Raw genomic sequence first — 25810 nt, 5'->3', positions numbered from 1 at the left:
TGACTCATGCAGACTCTACAGCACCAAATACACAACACTAACACAGGGCTGTGATTCAATGCACAGCCTATAACACCACACAGAGACACCCATCACTGTGACTCAAACCGCAGCCTGTACATGCACATACACACACAAAGACCCACTTTCTGTGACTCAATACACAGCCTACTGCAGCACACACACACACACAAACACAACCATCACTGTGACTCAATGCACCTCCTGTACCAGCTTACACACATGCCTCACTGTGAATCAATGCACAGCCTATACAAGAACACACAAACACTCACACATACCTGACTGTGACTCAGTGAACCACCTATAGCAGCACCCACAAACACACACAAACATACATGATTCACTTGGACTCAATGCACTTCATATATCAGCACACACACACACACACACACACATATATGACTCACTGACTCCTTGCACAGCCTGTACTGGCACACACACAAGTCTTACTGTGACTCAATGCAGAGTCTCCACCAGCATACAAACACATGGCTCACTGTGACACAATGTAATGCCTATGCCAGCACACACACACAGAGACGCATGCATGGCTCTCTCTGATACAATGCATGTACTATACCAACACAAACACACACACACACACGCACAGTCACTGTGACACAATGCACAGCCTATACCACAACACCCATGCAAAGACACATATGCACGGCTCATTGTGACTCTATGAACACCCTATACTATCACATACACACATTCACACATGGCTCATTGTGAATCAGTGCACAGTCTGTAGTTCCAGGTATACACACACAGACACACACCTCAGTGACTCAATGCAAAACCCATACCATCACACACACACACACATACACACACAGCTCACTGTGAATCAGTGTACAGTCTTCAGCTCCATGTACATACACACACAACACACCTTAGTGAATCAATGCAGAGACCATACCAGCATACACACACACATACACACACCTGAGACTCAATGCTCTGCCTATTCCAGCACACACACACACGGCTCACTGTGGTTCAATACCAGCCTGTACCTGCACACACACACACTCTCACACACACCGCCGTGTGACTCAATGCAGTTTATACCACCACACAGACACACAAACACACACAAACACCTCTCTGTGACTCAATGCCAAGCCCATACAAGTAAACAGACACACACAACAATGGCTCACTGAGACTCAATGAATAGCGTATAGTAGCACATACAAACACATGGCTCAATGTGAGTCAATGCATAGCCTATACCCGCACACACACACACAGAAACACACCTTAATATGGCTCAGTGTACAGCCTATAGCAGTACACACACACACATCTTACTGTGACTCATGCAGACTCTACAGCACCAAATACACAAACACGAACACAGGGCTGGGATTCAATGCACAGTCCATACCAGCAAAGGCACACACACCACACCACACTGTGACTCAATGTTCAGATTATACCAGCACACACACACGGCTCACTCTGTCCTAGTGCACAGAATATAACATCACACACACACCCCACACTGTGACTCAATGCACAGCCTGTACCTACACATACACACACACACAGCTCACTGTGACAAAATATGCAGCCTATACCAGCACACACACACACACACCCTCAATGTTACACAATGGTCAGCCTATATCAGAACATGCAGACACACACACACATCACTCTGACTCACTGCACATCCTATACCAGTGCACTCACACACACACACACATGGCTGACTGTGAATCAATGCACACTCTGTACCAGGACACACACACACACACACACATGGCTCCCTGTGACTTAGTGCACAGGATATGCTAGCAGACATACACACACAGAGAAGCACATACGGCAAAATGTGAGTCAATCCACAGCCCATACCTCCACACACGCACACATACTGACACTCAAAAACACAGCTCAGTGTGATTCAATGCAAATCCTAAACTAGAAAGTGCACACACACAGACACAAACCTCCCTATGAATCAGTGCATAGCATATAACATCACACACATACACCTCACTGTGACTCAATGTGCTGCCTCTACCTGCACACACACACAAAAAAAAACTCAATATGACTCAATGAGCAGGCTGTACCAGCACACATATACACACATGTGCACACAGACCTCAGTGTGCCTCAATTGTCAGCCTATACCAGAACACACAGACACACACACCTCCCACTCTGACTCAATGCACAACCTATACCAGCGTGCACACACACTCACATGGCACAGTGAATCAAGGCACAATTTTACCAGCACATGCACACACACCTCAGAGTGATTCAAAGCTCAGCCTATACCAGCAAACACACACACACAAACACAGACATGCACAGATGCAGGCCTCACTGTGACTCAATGCACAGCCTATACCAGTACACACACACACACACCAACACGCACTCACACATGGCTCACTGGTACTCAATAAATCGCCTATACCAGCACACACACACACAGCGCACTGTGACTCAATGCAGTCTGTATCACCCACACTCACACACACACCCATGAGTCAATAAAGTCCATACCAGCACAATAAAGCCCATACCAGCACACAAACTCACATGCACACACACACACGAGACTGTGACTCAAAACGCTTCCTGTACCAGCACACACACACACAAACACCTCACTGTGACTCAATGCACAGCCTATACGAGCACACACATACACACACAGCTCACAGTGACTCAATACAGAGTCTATACCAGTGCACACACAGACACACAGCCCACTCTGTCTCAACTGTCATCTAGTGCCAGCACACACACACACACAAACACACAAACACACACAGCCGTTCAGGTCAAAGTGGATAAAACCACAGTCCACACCATCACAGCACACACACACCGCACTACTCACTGTGACTCAATGCACAGTCTACACCAGCAAATACACACACACATACACAAACAACTCCCAAACATTCAACTGTGACTCAGTGCTCTGACTATACCAGCTCCCCACACACACATGGTTCACTGTGACTCAGTGCACAGCAAATAACTGTACACACACACCCCTACACACACATATTGCTCAGTTTGACCTAACGAACAGTCTGTAACACCACATACACACATGCATACCTCAGTGACTCAATGTTCAGCCTGTACCATCACACACGCATACACAAATACACGTACACACACTAATACGGCTCGCTGTGATTCAATGCACAGCCTATAACATCACACAGAGACACCCATCACTGTGACTCGAACTGCAGCTTGTACCTGCACATACACACACAAAGACCCACCTTCTGTGACTCAATTCACAGCCTACTGCAGCATACACACAGAAAAACAACCATCACTGTGATTCAATGCACCGCCTATACCACCATACACACAGAGCTCACTGTGAATCAATGCACAGCCTATAGAAGAACACACAAACACTCACTCACACATACCTGACTGTGACTCAGTGAACCACCTATAGCAGCAAACACACACACACACAAACATACACTGCTCATTGGACTCAATGCACTGCCTAAACCAGCACACACACACACAAACACACACACACATATGACTCACTGACTCAATGCACAGCCTGTACTGGCACACACACAAGGCTTACTGTGACTCAATGCAGAGTCTACACCAGCATACAAACACATGGCTCACTGTGACACAATGTAATGCCTATGCCAGCACACACACACAGAGACGCATGCATGGCTCTCTCTGATACATTGCATGTACTATACCATCACAAACACACACACACGCACAGTCACTGTGACACAACGCAGACCCTATACCACAACACCCATGCAAAGACACATATGCACGGCTCTTTGTGACTCTATGCACACCCTATACTATCACATACACACATTCACACATGGCTCATTGTGAATCAGTGCACAGTCTGTAGTTCCAGGTATACACACACAGACACACACCTCAGTGACTCAATGCAAAGCCCATACCATCACACACACACACACATACACACACAGCTCACTGTGAATCAGTGTACAGTCTTCAGCTCCATGTACATACACACACAACACACCTTAGTGAATCAATGCAGAGACCATACCAGCATACACACACACATACACACACCTGAGACTCAATGCTCTGCCTATTCCAGCACACACACACACACAGGCACACACACGGCTCACTGTCATTCAATACCAGCCTCTACCTGCACACACACACACTCTCACACACACCGCCGTGTGACTCAATGCAGATGATACCACCACACAGACACACACACACACCTGACTGAGACTCAATGCCAAGCCCATACAAGTAAACAGACACACAAAACAAAGGCTCACTGAGACTCAATGAATAGTGTATACTAGCACATACAAACACATGGCTCAATGTGAGTCAATGCATAGCCTATACCCGCACACACACACACAGAAACACACCTTAACATGGCTCAGTGTACAGACTATAGCAGTACACACACACACAAACACACACCGCTCAGTGATTCAATGCAAATCCCATATCAGCATACACATACACATACACTCACCTAGGTGTGACTCAATTCTCAGCATATAGCAGCACACACACACACCTTACTGTGACTCATGCAGACTCTACAGCACCAAATACACAACACTAACACAGGGCTGTGATTCAATGCACAGCCTATAACACCACACAGAGACACCCATCACTGTGACTCAAACCGCAGCCTGTACATGCACATACACACACAAAGACCCACTTTCTGTGACTCAATACACAGCCTACTGCAGCACACACACACACACACAAACACAACCATCACTGTGACTCAATGCACCTCCTGTACCAGCTTACACACATGCCTCACTGTGAATCAATGCACAGCCTATACAAGAACACACAAACACTCACACATACCTGACTGTGACTCAGTGAACCACCTATAGCAGCACCCACAAACACACACAAACATACATGATTCACTTGGACTCAATGCACTTCATATATCAGCACACACACACACACACACATATATGACTCACTGACTCCTTGCACAGCCTGTACTGGCACACACACAAGTCTTACTGTGACTCAATGCAGAGTCTCCACCAGCATACAAACACATGGCTCACTGTGACACAATGTAATGCCTATGCCAGCACACACACACAGAGACGCATGCATGGCTCTCTCTGATACAATGCATGTACTATACCATCACAAACACACACACACACACACGCACAGTCACTGTGACACAATGCACAGCCTATACCACAACACCCATGCAAAGACACATATGCACGGCTCATTGTGACTCTATGAACACCCTATACTATCACATACACACATTCACACATGGCTCATTGTGAATCAGTGCACAGTCTGTAGTTCCAGGTATACACACACAGACACACACCTCAGTGACTCAATGCAAAGCCCATACCATCACACACACACACACATACACACACAGCTCACTGTGAATCAGTGTACAGTCTTCAGCTCCATGTACATACACACACAACACACCTTAGTGAATCAATGCAGAGACCATACCAGCATACACACACACATACACACACCTGAGACTCAATGCTCTGCCTATTCCAGCACACACACACATGGCTCACTGTGGTTCAATACCAGCCTGTACCTGCACACACACACACTCTCACACACACCGCCGTGTGACTCAATGCAGTTTATACCACCACACAGACACACAAACACACACAAACACCTCTCTGTGACTCAATGCCAAGCCCATACAAGTAAACAGACACACACAACAATGGCTCACTGAGACTCAATGAATAGCGTATAGTAGCACATACAAACACATGGCTCAATGTGAGTCAATGCATAGCCTATACCCGCACACACACACACAGAAACACAGCTTAATATGGCTCAGTGTACAGCCTATAGCAGTACACACACACACGTCTTACTGTGACTCATGCAGACTCTACAGCACCAAATACACAAACACTAACACAGGGCTGGGATTCAATGCACAGTCCATACCAGCAAAGGCACACACACCACACCACACTGTGACTCAATGTTCAGATTATACCAGCACACACACACGGCTCACTCTGTCCTAGTGCACAGAATATAACATCACACACACACCCCACACTGTGACTCAATGCACAGCCTGTACCTACACATACACACACACACAGCTCACTGTGACAAAATATGCAGCCTATACCAGCACACACACACACACACCCTCAATGTTACACAATGGTCAGCCTATATCAGAACATGCAGACACACACACACATCACTCTGACTCACTGCACATCCTATACCAGTGCACTCACACACACACACACATGGCTGACTGTGAATCAATGCACACTCTGTACCAGGACACACACACACACACACACACACGGCTCTCTGTGACTCAGTGCACAGGATATGCTAGCAGACATACACACACAGAGAAGCACATACGGCAAAATGTGAGTCAATCCACAGCCCATACCTCCACACACGCACACATACTGACACTCAAAAACACAGCTCAGTGTGATTCAATGCAAATCCTAAACTAGAAAGTGCACACACACAGACACAAACCTCCCTATGAATCAGTGCATAGCATATAACATCACACACATACACCTCACTGTGACTCAATGTGCTGCCTCTACCTGCACACACACACAAAAAAAACTCAATATGACTCAATGAGCAGGCTGTACCAGCACACATATACACACATGTGCACACAGACCTCAGTGTGCCTCAATTGTCAGCCTATACCAGAACACACAGACACACACACCTCCCACTCTGACTCAATGCACAACCTATACCAGCGTGCACACACACTCACATGGCACAGTGAATCAAGGCACAATTTTACCAGCACATGCACACACACCTCAGAGTGATTCAAAGCTCAGCCTATACCAGCAAACACACACACACAAACACAGACATGCACAGATGCAGGCCTCACTGTGACTCAATGCACAGCCTATACCAGTACACACACACACACACCAACACGCACTCACACATGGCTCACTGGTACTCAATAAATCGCCTATACCAGCACACACACACACAGCGCACTGTGACTCAATGCAGTCTGTATCACCCACACTCACACACACACCCATGAGTCAATAAAGCCCATACCAGCACAATAAAGCCCATACCAGCACACAAACTCACATGCACACACACACACACGAGACTGTGACTCAAAACGCTTCCTGTACCAGCACACACACACACAAACACCTCACTGTGACTCAATGCACAGCCTATACGAGCACACACATACACACACAGCTCACAGTGACTCAATACAGAGTCTATACCAGCGCACACACAGACACACAGCCCACTCTGTCTCAATTGTCATCTAGTGCCAGCACACACACACACACAAACACACAAACACACACAGCCGTTCAGGTCAAAGTGGATAAAACCACAGTCCACACCATCACAGCACACACACACCGCACTACTCACTGTGACTCAATGCACAGTCTACACCAGCAAATACACACACACATACACAAACAACTCCCACACATTCAACTGTGACTCAGTGCTCTGACTATACCAGCTCCCCACACACACATGGTTCACTGTGACTCAGTGCACAGCAAATAACTGTACACACACACCCCTACACACACATATTGCTCAGTTTGACCTAACGAACAGTCTGTAACACCACATACACACATGCACACCTCAGTGACTCAATGTTCAGCCTGTACCATCACACACACACACGCATACACAAATACACGTACACACACTAATACGGCTCGCTGTGATTCAATGCACAGCCTATAACATCACACAGAGACACCCATCACTGTGACTCGAACTGCAGCTTGTACTTGCACATATACACACAAAGACCCACCTTCTGTGACTCAATTCACAGCCTACTGCAGCATACACACAGAAAAACAACCATCACTGTGATTCAATGCACCGCCTATACCACCATACACACAGAGCTCACTGTGAATCAATGCACAGCCTATAGAAGAACACACAAACACTCACTCACACATACCTGACTGTGACTCAGTGAACCACCTATAGCAGCACACACACACACACACAAACATACACTGCTCATTGGACTCAATGCACTGCTTAAACCAGCACACACACACACAAACACACACACACATATGACTCACTGACTCAATGCACAGCCTGTACTGGCACACACACAAGGCTTACTGTGACTCAATGCAGAGTCTACACCAGCATACAAACACATGGCTCACTGTGACTCAATGTAATGCCTATGACAGCACACACACAGAGAGACACATGCATGGCTCTCTCTGATTCAATGCACGTACTATACCATCACAAACACACACACACGCACAGTCACTGTGACACAACGCAGACCCTATACCACAACACCCATGCAAAGACACATATGCACGGCTCTTTGTGACTCTATGCACACCCTATACTATCACATACACACATTCACACATGGCTCATTGTGAATCAGTGCACAGTCTGTAGTTCCACGTATACACACACAGACACACACCTCAGTGACTCAATGCAAAGCCCATACCATCACACACACACACACATACACACACAGCTCACTGTGAATCAGTGTACAGTCTTCAGCTCCATGTACATACACACACAACACACCTTAGTGAATCAATGCAGAGACCATACCAGCATACACACACACATACACACACCTGAGACTCAATGCTCTGCCTATTCCAGCACACACACACACACAGGCACACACACGGCTCACTGTCATTCAATACCAGCCTGTACCTGCACACACACACACTCTCACACACACCGCCGTGTGACTCAATGCAGATGATACCACCACACAGACACACAGACACACACACACCTGTCTGAGACTCAATGCCAAGCCCATACAAGTAAACAGACACACAAAACAAAGGCTCACTGAGACTCAATGAACAGTGTATACTAGCACATACAAACACATGGCTCAATGTGAGTCAATGCATAGCCTATACCCGCACACACACACACAGAAACACACCTTAACATGGCTCAGTGTACAGACTATAGCAGTACACACACACACAAACACACACCGCTCAGTGATTCAATGCAAATCCCATATCAGCATACACATACACATACACTCACCTAGGTGTGACTCAATTCTCAGCATATAGCAGCACACACACACACCTTACTGTGACTCATGCAGACTCTACAGCACCAAATACACAACACTAACACAGGGCTGTGATTCAATGCACAGCCTATAACACCACACAGAGACACCCATCACTGTGACTCAAACCGCAGCCTGTACATGCACATACACACACAAAGACCCACTTTCTGTGACTCAATACACAGCCTACTGCAGCACACACACACACACAAACACAACCATCACTGTGACTCAATGCACCTCCTGTACCAGCTTACACACATGCCTCACTGTGAATCAATGCACAGCCTATACAAGAACACACAAACACTCACACATACCTGACTGTGACTCAGTGAACCACCTATAGCAGCACCCACAAACACACACAAACATACATGATTCACTTGGACTCAATGCACTTCATATATCAGCACACACAAACACACACACACACATATGACTCACTGACTCCTTGCACAGCCTGTACTGGCACACACACAAGTCTTACTGTGACTCAATGCAGAGTCTACACCAGCATACAAACACATGGCTCACTGTGACACAATGTAATGCCTATGCCAGCACACACACACAGAGACGCATGCATGGCTCTCTCTGATACAATGCATGTACTATACCATCACAAACACACACACACACACGCACAGTCACTGTGACACAATGCACAGCCTATACCACAACACCCATGCAAAGACACATATGCACGGCTCATTGTGACTCTATGAACACCCTATACTATCACATACACACATTCACACATGGCTCATTGTGAATCAGTGCACAGTCTGTAGTTCCAGGTATACACACACAGACACACACCTCAGTGACTCAATGCAAAGCCCATACCATCACACACACACACACATACACACACAGCTCACTGTGAATCAGTGTACAGTCTTCAGCTCCATGTACATACACACACAACACACCTTAGTGAATCAATGCAGAGACCATACCAGCATACACACACACATACACACACCGGAGACTCAATGCTCTGCCTATTCCAGCACACACACACACGGCTCACTGTGGTTCAATACCAGCCTGTACCTGCACACACACACACTCTCACACACACCGCCGTGTGACTCAATGCAGTTTATACCACCACACAGACACACAAACACACACAAACACCTCTCTGTGACTCAATGCCAAGCCCATACAAGTAAACAGACACACACAACAATGGCTCACTGAGACTCAATGAATAGCGTATAGTAGCACATACAAACACATGGCTCAATGTGAGTCAATGCATAGCCTATACCCGCACACACACACACAGAAACACACCTTAATATGGCTCAGTGTACAGCCTATAGCAGTACACACACACATATCTTACTGTGACTCATGCAGACTCTACAGCACCAAATACACAAACACTAACACAGGGCTGGGATTCAATGCACAGTCCATACCAGCAAAGGCACACACACCACACCACACTGTGACTCAATGTTCAGATTATACCAGCACACACACACGGCTCACTCTGTCCTAGTGCACAGAATATAACATCACACACACACCCCACACTGTGACTCAATGCACAGCCTGTACCTACACATACACACACACACAGCTCACTGTGACAAAATATGCAGCCTATACCAGCACACACACACACACACCCTCAATGTTACACAATGGTCAGCCTATATCAGAACATGCAGACACACACACACATCACTCTGACTCACTGCACATCCTATACCAGTGCACTCACACACACACACACATGGCTGACTGTGAATCAATGCACACTCTGTACCAGGACACACACACACACACACACACGGCTCCCTGTGACTCAGTGCACAGGATATGCTAGCAGACATACACACACAGAGAAGCACATACGGCAAAATGTGAGTCAATCCACAGCCCATACCTCCACACACGCACACATACTGACACTCAAAAACACAGCTCAGTGTGATTCAATGCAAATCCTAAACTAGAAAGTGCACACACACAGACACAAACCTCCCTATGAATCAGTGCATAGCATATAACATCACACACATACACCTCACTGTGACTCAATGTGCTGCCTCTACCTGCACACACACACAAAAAAAACTCAATATGACTCAATGAGCAGGCTGTACCAGCACACATATACACACATGTGCACACAGACCTCAGTGTGCCTCAATTGTCAGCCTATACCAGAACACACAGACACACACACCTCCCACTCTGACTCAATGCACAACCTATACCAGCGTGCACACACACTCACATGGCACAGTGAATCAAGGCACAATTTTACCAGCACATGCACACACACCTCAGAGTGATTCAAAGCTCAGCCTATACCAGCAAACACACACACACAAACACAGACATGCACAGATGCAGGCCTCACTGTGACTCAATGCACAGCCTATACCAGTACACACACACACACACCAACACGCACTCACACATGGCTCACTGGTACTCAATAAATCGCCTATACCAGCACACACACACAGCGCACTGTGACTCAATGCAGTCTGTATCACCCACACTCACACACACACCCATGAGTCAATAAAGCCCATACCAGCACAATAAAGCCCATACCAGCACACAAACTCACATGCACACACACACACACGAGACTGTGACTCAAAACGCTTCCTGTACCAGCACACACACACACAAACACCTCACTGTGACTCAATGCACAGCCTATACGAGCACACACATACACACACAGCTCACAGTGACTCAATACAGAGTCTATACCAGCGCACACACAGACACACAGCCCACTCTGTCTCAATTGTCATCTAGTGCCAGCACACACACACACACAAACACACAAACACACACAGCCGTTCAGGTCAAAGTGGATAAAACCACAGTCCACACCATCACAGCACACACACAGCGCACTACTCACTGTGACTCAATGCACAGTCTACACCAGCAAATACACACACACATACACAAACAACTCCCACACATTCAACTGTGACTCAGTGCTCTGACTATACCAGCTCCCCACACACACATGGTTCACTGGGACTCAGTGCACAGCAAATAACTGTACACACACACCCCTACACACACATATTGCTCAGTTTGACCTAACGAACAGTCTGTAACACCACATACACACATGCACACCTCAGTGACTCAATGTTCAGCCTGTACCATCAAACACACACACGCATACACAAATACACGTACACACACTAATACGGCTCGCTGTGATTCAATGCACAGCCTATAACATCACACAGAGACACCCATCACTGTGACTCGAACTGCAGCTTGTACCTGCACATACACACACAAAGACCCACCTTCTGTGACTCAATTCACAGCCTACTGCAGCATACACACAGAAAAACAACCATCACTGTGATTCAATGCACCGCCTATACCACCATACACACAGAGCTCACTGTGAATCAATGCACAGCCTATAGAAGAACACACAAACACTCACTCACACATACCTGACTGTGACTCAGTGAACCACCTATAGCAGCACACACACACACACACAAACATACACTGCTCATTGGACTCAATGCACTGCCTAAACCAGCACACACACACACAAACACACACACACATATGACTCACTGACTCAATGCACAGCCTGTACTGGCACACACACAAGGCTTACTGTGACTCAATGCAGAGTCTACACCAGCATACAAACACATGGCTCACTGTGACTCAATGTAATGCCTATGTCAGCACACACACACAGAGACACATGCATGGCTCTCTCTGATTCAATGCACGTACTATACCATCACAAACACACACACACGCACAGTCACTGTGACACAACGCAGACCCTATACCACAACACCCATGCAAAGACACATATGCACGGCTCTTTGTGACTCTATGAACACCCTATACTATCACATACACACATTCACACATGGCTCATTGTGAATCAGTGCACAGTCTGTAGTTCCAGGTATACACACACAGACACACACCTCAGTGACTCAATGCAAGGCCCATACCATCACACACACACACACATACACACACAGCTCACTGTGAATCAGTGTACAGTCTTCAGCTCCATGTACATACACACACAACACACCTTAGTGAATCAATGCAGAGACCATACCAGCATACACACACACATACACACACCTGAGACTCAATGCTCTGCCTATTCCAGCACACACACACACACAGGCACACACACGGCTCACTGTCATTCAATACCAGCCTGTACCTGCACACACACACACTCTCACACACACCGCCGTGTGACTCAATGCAGATGATACCACCACACAGACACACACACACACCTGTCTGAGACTCAATGCCAAGCCCATACAAGTAAACAGACACACAAAACAAAGGCTCACTGAGACTCAATGAACAGTGTATACTAGCACATAAAACACATGGCTCAATGTGAGTCAATGCATAGCCTATACCCGCACACACACACACAGAAACACACCTTAACATCGCTCAGTGTACAGACTATAGCAGTACACACACACACAAACACACACCGCTCAGTGATTCAATGCAAATCCCATATCAGCATACACATACACATACACTCACCTAGGTGTGACTCAATTCTCAGCATATAGCAGCACACACACACACCTTACTGTGACTCATGCAGACTCTACAGCACCAAATACACAACACTAACACAGGGCTGTGATTCAATGCACAGCCTATAACACCACACAGAGACACCCATCACTGTGACTCAAACCGTAGCCTGTACATGCACATACACACACAAAGACCCACATTCTGTGACTCAATACACAGCCTACTGCAGCACACACACACACACAAACACAACCATCACTGTGACTCAATGCACCTCCTGTACCAGCTTACACACATGCCTCACTGTGAATCAATGCACAGCCTATACAAGAACACACAAACACTCACACATACCTGACTGTGACTCAGTGAACCACATATAGCAGCACCCACAAACACACACAAACATACATGATTCACTTGGACTCAATGCACTTCATATATCAGCACACACACACACACACACACACATATATGACTCACTGACTCCTTGCACAGCCTGTACTGGCACACACACAAGTCTTACTGTGACTCAATGCAGAGTCTACACCAGCATACAAACACATGGCTCACTGTGACACAATGTAATGCCTATGCCAGCACACACACACAGAGATGCATGCATGGCTCTCTCTGATACATTGCATGTACTATACCATCACAAACACACACACACACACGCACAGTCACTGTGACACAATGCAGACCCTATACCACAACACCCATGCAAAGACACATATGCACGGCTCATTGTGACTCTATGAACACCCTATACTATCACATACACACATTCACACATGGCTCATTGTGAATCAGTGCACAGTCTGTAGTTCCAGGTATACACACACAGACACACACCTCAGTGACTCAATGCAAAGCCCATACCATCACACACACACACACATACACACACAGCTCACTGTGAATCAGTGTACAGTCTTCAGCTCCATGTACATACACACACAACACACCTTAGTGAATCAATGCAGAGACCATACCAGCATACACACACACATACACACACCTGAGACTCAATGCTCTGCCTATTCCAGCACACACACACACGGCTCACTGTGGTTCAATACCAGCCTGTACCTGCACACACACACACTCTCACACACACCGCCGTGTGACTCAATGCAGTTTATACCACCACACAGACACACAAAAACCTCTCTGTGACTCAATGCCAAGCCCATACAAGTAAACAGACACACACAACAATGGCTCACTGAGACTCAATGAATAGCGTAGAGTAGCACATACAAACACATGGCTCAATGTGAGTCAATGCATAGCCTATACCCGCACACACACACACAGAAACACACCTTAATATGGCTCAGTGTACAGCCTATAGCAGTACACACACACACATCTTACTGTGACTCATGCAGACTCTACAGCACCAAATACACAAACACTAACACAGGGCTGGGATTCAATGCACAGTCCATACCAGCAAAGGCACACACACCACACCACACTGTGACTCAATGTTCAGATTATACCAGCACACACACACGGCTCACTCTGTCCTAGTGCACAGAATATAACATCACACACACACCCCACACTGTGACTCAATGCACAGCCTGTACCTACACATACACATACACACAGCTCACTGTGACAAAATATGCAGCCTATACCAGCACACACACACACACACCCTCAATGTTACACAATGGTCAGCCTATATCAGAACATGCAGACACACACACACAGCACTCTGACTCACTGCACATCCTATACCAGTGCACTCACACACACACACACATGGCTGACTGTGAATCAATGCACACTCTGTACCAGGACACACACACACACACACATGGCTCCCTGTGACTCAGTGGACAGGATATGCTAGCAGACATACACACACAGAGAAGCACATACGGCAAAATGTGAGTCAATCCACAGCCCATACCTCCACACACGCACACATACTGACACTCAAAAACACAGCTCAGTGTGATTCAATGCAAATCCTAAACTAGAAAGTGCACACACACAGACACAAACCTCCCTATGAATCAGTGCATAGCATATAACATCACACACATACACCTCACTGTGACTCAATGTGCTGCCTCTACCTGCACACACACACAAAAAAAACTCAATATGACTCAATGAGCAGGCTGTACCAGCACACATATACACACATGTGCACACAGACCTCAGTGTGCCTCAATTGTCAGCCTATACCAGAACACACAGACACACACACCTCCCACTCTGACTCAATGCACAACCTATACCAGCGTGCACACACACTCACATGGCACAGTGAATCAAGGCACAATTTTACCAGCACATGCACACACACCTCAGAGTGATTCAAAGCTCAGCCTATACCAGCAAACACACACACACAAACACAGACATGCACAGATGCAGGCCTCACTGTGACTCAATGCACAGCCTATACCAGTACACACACACACACACCAACACGCACTCACACATGGCTCACTGGTACTCAATAAATCGCCTATACCAGCACACACACACACAGCGCACTGTGACTCAATGCAGTCTGTATCACCCACACTCACACACACACCCATGAGTCAATAAAGCCCATACCAGCACAATAAAGCCCATACCAGCACACAAACTCACATGCACACACACACACACGAGACTGTGACTCAAAACGCTTCCTGTACCAGCACACACACACACAAACACCTCACTGTGACTCAATGCACAGCCTATACGAGCACACACATACACACACAGCTCACAGTGACTCAATACAGAGTCTATACCAGCGCACACACAGACACACAGCCCACTCTGTCTCAACTGTCATCTAGTGCCAGCACACACACACACACAAACACACAAACACACACAGCCGTTCAGGTCAAAGTGGATAAAACCACAGTCCACACCATCACAGCACACACACACCGCACTACTCACTGTGACTCAATGCACAGTCTACACCAGCAAATACACACACACATACACAAACAACTCCCACACATTCAACTGTGACTCAGTGCTCTGACTATACCAGCTCCCCACACACACATGGTTCACTGTGACTCAGTGCACAGCAAATAACTGTACACACACACCCCTACACACACATATTGCTCAGTTTGACCTAACGAACAGTCTGTAACACCACATACACACATGCACACCTCAGTGACTCAATGTTCAGCCTGTACCATCACACACACACACGCATACACAAATACACGTACACACACTAATACGGCTCGCTGTGATTCAATGCACAGCCTATAACATCACACAGAGACACCCATCACTGTGACTCGAACTGCAGCTTGTACCTGCACATACGCACACAAAGTCCCACCTTCTGTGACTCAATTCACAGCCTACTGCAGCATACACACAGAAAAACAACCATCACTGTGATTCAATGCACCGCCTATACCACCATACACACAGAGCTCACTGTGAATCAATGCACAGCCTATAGAAGAACACACAAACACTCACTCACACATACCTGACTGTGACTCAGTGAACCACCTATAGCAGCACACACACACACACACAAACATACACTGCTCATTGGACTCAATGCACTGCCTAAACCAGCACACACACACACAAACACACACACACATATGACTCACTGACTCAATGCACAGCCTGTACTGGCACACACACAAGGCTTACTGTGACTCAATGCAGAGTCTACACCAGCATACAAACACATGGCTCACTGTGACTCAATGTAATGCCTATGCCAGCACACACACACAGAGACACATGCATGGCTCTCTCTGATTCAATGCACGTACTATACCATCACAAACACACACACACGCACAGTCACTGTGACACAACGCAGACCCTATACCACAACACCCATTCAAAGACACATATGCACGGCTCTTTGTGACTCTATGCACACTCTATACTATCACATACACACATTCACACATGGCTCATTGTGAATCAGTGCACAGTCTGTAGTTCCAGGTATACACACACAGACACACACCTCAGTGACTCAATGCAAAGCCCATACCATCACACACACACACACATACACACACAGCTCACTGTGAATCAGTGTACAGTCTTCAGCTCCATGTACATACACACACAACACACCTTAGTGAATCAATGCAGAGACCATACCAGCATACACACACACATACACACACCTGAGACTCAATGCTCTGCCTATTCCAGCACACACACACACACAGGCACACACACGGCTCACTGTCATTCAATACCAGCCTGTACCTGCACACACACACACTCTCACACACACCGCCGTGTGACTCAATGTAGATGATACCACCACACAGACACACAGACACACACACACACCTGTCTGAGACTCAATGCCAAGCCCATACAAGTAAACAGACACACAAAACAAAGGCTCACTGAGACTCAATGAACAGTGTATACTAGCACATACAAACACATGGCTCAATGTGAGTCAATGCATAGCCTATACCCGCACACACACACACAGAAACACACCTTAACATGGCTCAGTGTACAGACTATAGCAGTACACACACACACAAACACACACCGCTCAGTGATTCAATGCAAATCCCATATCAGCATACACATACACATACACTCACCTAGGTGTGACTCAATTCTCAGCATATAGCAGCACACACACACACCTTACTGTGACTCATGCAGACTCTACAGCACCAAATACACAACACTAACACAGGGCTGTGATTCAATGCACAGCCTATAACACCACACAGAGACACCCATCACTGTGACTCAAACCGTAGCCTGTACATGCACATACACACACAAAGACCCACTTTCTGTGACTCAATACACAGCCTACTGCAGCACACACACACACACAAACACAACCATCACTGTGACTCAATGCACCTCCTGTACCAGCTTACACACATGCCTCACTGTGAATCAATGCACAGCCTATACAAGAACACACAAACACTCACACATACCTGACTGTGACTCAGTGAACCACCTATAGCAGCACCCACAAACACACACAAACATACATGATTCACTTGGACTCAATGCACTTCATATATCAGCACACACACACACACACACACATATATGACTCACTGACTCCTTGCACAGCCTGTACTGGCACACACAAAAGTCTTACTGTGACTCAATGCAGAGTCTACACCAGCATACAAACACATGGCTCACTGTGACACAATGTAATGCCTATGCCAGCACACACACACAGAGATGCATGCATGGCTCTCTCTGATACATTGCATGTACTATACCATCACAAACACACACACACACACGCACAGTCACTGTGACACAATGCAGACCCTATACCACAACAGCCATGCAAAGACACATATGCACGGCTCATTGTGACTCTATGAACACCCTATACTATCACATACACACATTCACACATGGCTCATTGTGAATCAGTGCACAGTCTGTAGTTCCAGGTATACACACACAGACACACACCTCAGTGACTCAATGCAAAGCCCATACCATCACACACACACACACATACACACACAGCTCACTGTGAATCAGTGTACAGTCTTCAGCTCCATGTACATACACACACAACACACCTTAGTGAATCAATGCAGAGACCATACCAGCATACACACACACATACACACACCTGAGACTCAATGCTCTGCCTATTCCAGCACACACACTCATGGCTCACTGTGGTTCAATACCAGCCTGTACCTGCACACACACACACTCTCACACACACCACCGTGTGACTCAATGCAGTTTATACCACCACACAGACACACAAAAACCTCTCTGTGACTCAATGCCAAGCCCATACAAGTAAACAGACACACACAACAATGGCTCACTGAGACTCAATGAATAGCGTAGAGTAGCACATACAAACACATGGCTCAATGTGAGTCAATGCATAGCCTATACCCGCACACACACACACAGAAACACACCTTAATATGGCTCAGTGTACAGCCTATAGCAGTACACACACACACATCTTACTGTGACTCATGCAGACTCTACAGCACCAAATACACAAACACTAACACAGGGCTGGGATTCAATGCACAGTCCATACCAGCAAAGGCACACACACCACACCACACTGTGACTCAATGTTCAGATTATACCAGCACACACACACGGCTCACTCTGTCCTAGTGCACAGAATATAACATCACACACACACCCCACACTGTGACTCAATGCACAGCCTGTACCTACACATACACATACACACAGCTCACTGTGACAAAATATGCAGCCTATACCAGCACACACACACACACACCCTCAATGTTACACAATGATCAGCCTATATCAGAACATGCAGACACACACACACAGAACTCTGACTCACTGCCCATCCTATACCAGTGCACTCACACACACACACACATGGCTGACTGTGAATCAATGCACACTCTGTACCAGGACACACACACACACACACATGGCTCCCTGTGACTCAGTGGACAGGATATGCTAGCAGACATACACACACAGAGAAGCACATACGGCAAAATGTGAGTCAATCCACAGCCCATACCTCCACACACGCACACATACTGACACTCAAAAACACAGCTCAGTGTGATTCAATGCAAATCCTAAACTAGAAAGTGCACACACACAGACACAAACCTCCCTATGAATCAGTGCATAGCATATAACATCACACACATACACCTCACTGTGACTCAATGTGCTGCCTCTACCTGCACACACACACACAAAAAACTCAATATGACTCAATGAGCAGGCTGTACCAGCACACATATACACACATGTGCACACAGACCTCAGTGTGCCTCAATTGTCAGCCTATACCAGAACACACAGACACACACACCTCCCACTCTGACTCAATGCACAACCTATACCAGCGTGCACACACACTCACATGGCACAGTGAATCAAGGCACAATTTTACCAGCACATGCACACACACCTCAGAGTGATTCAAAGCTCAGCCTATACCAGCAAACACACACACACAAACACAGACATGCACAGATGCAGGCCTCACTGTGACTCAATGCACAGCCTATACCAGTACACACACACACACACCAACACGCACTCACACATGGCTCACTGGTACTCAGTAAATCGCCTATACCAGCACACACACACACAGCGCACTGTGACTCAATGCAGTCTGTATCACCCACACTCACACACACACCCATGAGTCAATAAAGCCCATACCAGCACAATAAAGCCCATACCAGCACACAAACTCACATGCACACACACACAAACGAGACTGTGACTCAAAACGCTTCCTGTACCAGCACACACACACACAAACACCTCACTGTGACTCAATGCACAGCCTATACGAGCACACACATACACACACAGCTCACAGTGACTCAATACAGAGTCTATACCAGCGCACACACAGACACACAGCCCACTCTGTCTCAATTGTCATCTAGTGCCAGCACACACACACACACAAACACACAAACACACACAGCCGTTCAGGTCAAAGTGGATAAAACCACAGTCCACACCATCACAGCACACACACACCGCACTACTCACTGTGACTCAATGCACAGTCTACACCAGCAAATACACACACACATACACAAACAACTCCCACACATTCAACTGTGACTCAGTGCTCTGACTATACCAGCTCCCCACACACACATGGTTCACTGTGACTCAGTGCACAGCAAATAACTGTACACACACACCCCTACACACACATATTGCTCAGTTTGACCTAACGAACAGTCTGTAACACCACATACACACATGCACACCTCAGTGACTCAATGTTCAGCCTGTACCATCACACACACACACGCATACACAAATACACGTACACACACTAATACGGCTCGCTGTGATTCAATGCACAGCCTATAACATCACACAGAGACACCCATCACTGTGACTCGAACTGCAGCTTGTACTTGCACATACACACACAAAGACCCACCTTCTGTGACTCAATTCACAGCCTACTGCAGCATACACACAGAAAAACAACCATCACTGTGATTCAATGCACTGCCTATACCACCATACACACAGAGCTCACTGTGAATCAATGCACAGCCTATAGAAGAACACACAAACACTCACTCACACATACCTGACTGTGACTCAGTGAACCACCTATAGCAGCACACACACACACACACACAAACATACACTGCTCATTGGACTCAATGCACTGCCTAAACCAGCACACACACACACAAACACACACACACATATGACTCACTGACTCAATGCACAGCCTGTACTGGCACACACACAAGGCTTACTGTGACTCAATGCAGAGTCTACACCAGCATACAAACACATGGCTCACTGTGACTCAATGTAATGCCTATGCCAGCACACACACACAGAGACACATGCATGGCTCTCTCTGATTCAATGCACGTACTATACCATCACAAACACACACACACGCACAGTCACTGTGACACAACGCAGACCCTATACCACAACACCCATGCAAAGACACATATGCACGGCTCTTTGTGACTCTATGCACACCCTATACTATCACATACACACATTCACACATGGCTCATTGTGAATCAGTGCACAGTCTGTAGTTCCAGGTATACACACACAGACACACACCTCAGTGACTCAATGCAAAGCCCATACCATCACACACACACACACATACACACACAGCTCACTGTGAATCAGTGTACAGTCTTCAGCTCCATGTACATACACACACAACACACCTTAGTGAATCAATGCAGAGACCATACCAGCATACACACACACATACACACACCTGAGACTCAATGCTCTGCCTATTCCAGCACACACACACACACAGGCACACACACGGCTCACTGTCATTCAATACCAGCCTCTACCTGCACACACACACACTCTCACACACACCGCCGTGTGACTCAATGCAGATGATACCACCACACAGACACACACACACACCTGACTGAGACTCAATGCCAAGCCCATACAAGTAAACAGACACACAAAACAAAGGCTCACTGAGACTCAATGAACAGTGTATACTAGCACATACAAACACATGGCTCAATGTGAGTCAATGCATAGCCTATACCCGCACACACACACACAGAAACACACCTTAACATGGCTCAGTGTACAGACTATAGCAGTACACACACACACAAACACACACCGCTCAGTGATTCAATGCAAATCCCATATCAGCATACACATACACATACACTCACCTAGGTGTGACTCAATTCTCAGCATATAGCAGCACACACACACACCTTACTGTGACTCATGCAGACTCTACAGCACCAAATACACAACACTAACACAGGGCTGTGATTCAATGCACAGCCTATAACACCACACAGAGACACCCATCACTGTGACTCAAACCGCAGCCTGTACATGCACATACACACACAAAGACCCACTTTCTGTGACTCAATACACAGCCTACTGCAGCACACACACACACACAAACACAACCATCACTGTGACTCAATGCACCTCCTGTACCAGCTTACACACATGCCTCACTGTGAATCAATGCACAGCCTATACAAGAACACACAAACACTCACACATACCTGACTGTGACTCAGTGAACCACCTATAGCAGCACCCACAAACACACACAAACATACATGATTCACTTGGACTCAATGCACTTCATATATCAGCACACACACACACACACACACACATATATGACTCACTGACTCCTTGCACAGCCTGTACTGGCACACACACAAGTCTTACTGTGACTCAATGCAGAGTCTCCACCAGCATACAAACACATGGCTCACTGTGACACAATGTAATGCCTATGCCAGCACACACACACAGAGACGCATGCATGGCTCTCTCTGATACAATGCATGTACTATACCAACACAAACACACACACACACACGCACAGTCACTGTGACACAATGCACAGCCTATACCACAACACCCATGCAAAGACACATATGCACGGCTCATTGTGACTCTATGAACACCCTATACTATCACATACACACATTCACACATGGCTCATTGTGAATCAGTGCACAGTCTGTAGTTCCAGGTATACACACACAGACACACACCTCAGTGACTCAATGCAAAACCCATACCATCACACACACACACACATACACACACAGCTCACTGTGAATCAGTGTACAGTCTTCAGCTCCATGTACATACACACACAACACACCTTAGTGAATCAATGCAGAGACCATACCAGCATACACACACACATACACACACCTGAGACTCAATGCTCTGCCTATTCCAGCACACACACACACGGCTCACTGTGGTTCAATACCAGCCTGTACCTGCACACACACACACTCTCACACACACCGCCGTGTGACTCAATGCAGTTTATACCACCACACAGACACACAAACACACACAAACACCTCTCTGTGACTCAATGCCAAGCCCATACAAGTAAACAGACACACACAACAATGGCTCACTGAGACTCAATGAATAGCGTATAGTAGCACATACAAACACATGGCTCAATGTGAGTCAATGCATAGCCTATACCCGCACACACACACACAGAAACACACCTTAATATGGCTCAGTGTACAGCCTATAGCAGTACACACACACACATCTTACTGTGACTCATGCAGACTCTACAGCACCAAATACACAAACACGAACACAGGGCTGGGATTCAATGCACAGTCCATACCAGCAAAGGCACACACACCACACCACACTGTGACTCAATGTTCAGATTATACCAGCACACACACACGGCTCACTCTGTCCTAGTGCACAGAATATAACATCACACACACACCCCACACTGTGACTCAATGCACAGCCTGTACCTACACATACACACACACACAGCTCACTGTGACAAAATATGCAGCCTATACCAGCACACACACACACACACCCTCAATGTTACACAATGGTCAGCCTATATCAGAACATGCAGACACACACACACATCACTCTGACTCACTGCACATCCTATACCAGTGCACTCACACACACACACACATGGCTGACTGTGAATCAATGCACACTCTGTACCAGGACACACACACACACACACACATGGCTCCCTGTGACTTAGTGCACAGGATATGCTAGCAGACATACACACACAGAGAAGCACATACGGCAAAATGTGAGTCAATCCACAGCCCATACCTCCACACACGCACACATACTGACACTCAAAAACACAGCTCAGTGTGATTCAATGCAAATCCTAAACTAGAAAGTGCACACACACAGACACAAACCTCCCTATGAATCAGTGCATAGCATATAACATCACACACATACACCTCACTGTGACTCAATGTGCTGCCTCTACCTGCACACACACACAAAAAAAAACTCAATATGACTCAATGAGCAGGCTGTACCAGCACACATATACACACATGTGCACACAGACCTCAGTGTGCCTCAATTGTCAGCCTATACCAGAACACACAGACACACACACCTCCCACTCTGACTCAATGCACAACCTATACCAGCGTGCACACACACTCACATGGCACAGTGAATCAAGGCACAATTTTACCAGCACATGCACACACACCTCAGAGTGATTCAAAGCTCAGCCTATACCAGCAAACACACACACACAAACACAGACATGCACAGATGCAGGCCTCACTGTGACTCAATGCACAGCCTATACCAGTACACACACACACACACCAACACGCACTCACACATGGCTCACTGGTACTCAATAAATCGCCTATACCAGCACACACACACACAGCGCACTGTGACTCAATGCAGTCTGTATCACCCACACTCACACACACACCCATGAGTCAATAAAGTCCATACCAGCACAATAAAGCCCATACCAGCACACAAACTCACATGCACACACACACACACGAGACTGTGACTCAAAACGCTTCCTGTACCAGCACACACACACACAAACACCTCACTGTGACTCAATGCACAGCCTATACGAGCACACACATACACACACAGCTCACAGTGACTCAATACAGAGTCTATACCAGTGCACACACAGACACACAGCCCACTCTGTCTCAACTGTCATCTAGTGCC

The sequence above is a fragment of the Pseudorca crassidens genome, chromosome Y (assembly GCF_039906515.1).
Source record: "Pseudorca crassidens isolate mPseCra1 chromosome Y, mPseCra1.hap1, whole genome shotgun sequence".
In the NCBI taxonomy this organism is placed as follows: Eukaryota; Metazoa; Chordata; class Mammalia; order Artiodactyla; family Delphinidae; genus Pseudorca; species Pseudorca crassidens.
Note: the sequence above shows the minus strand (reverse complement) of the source record.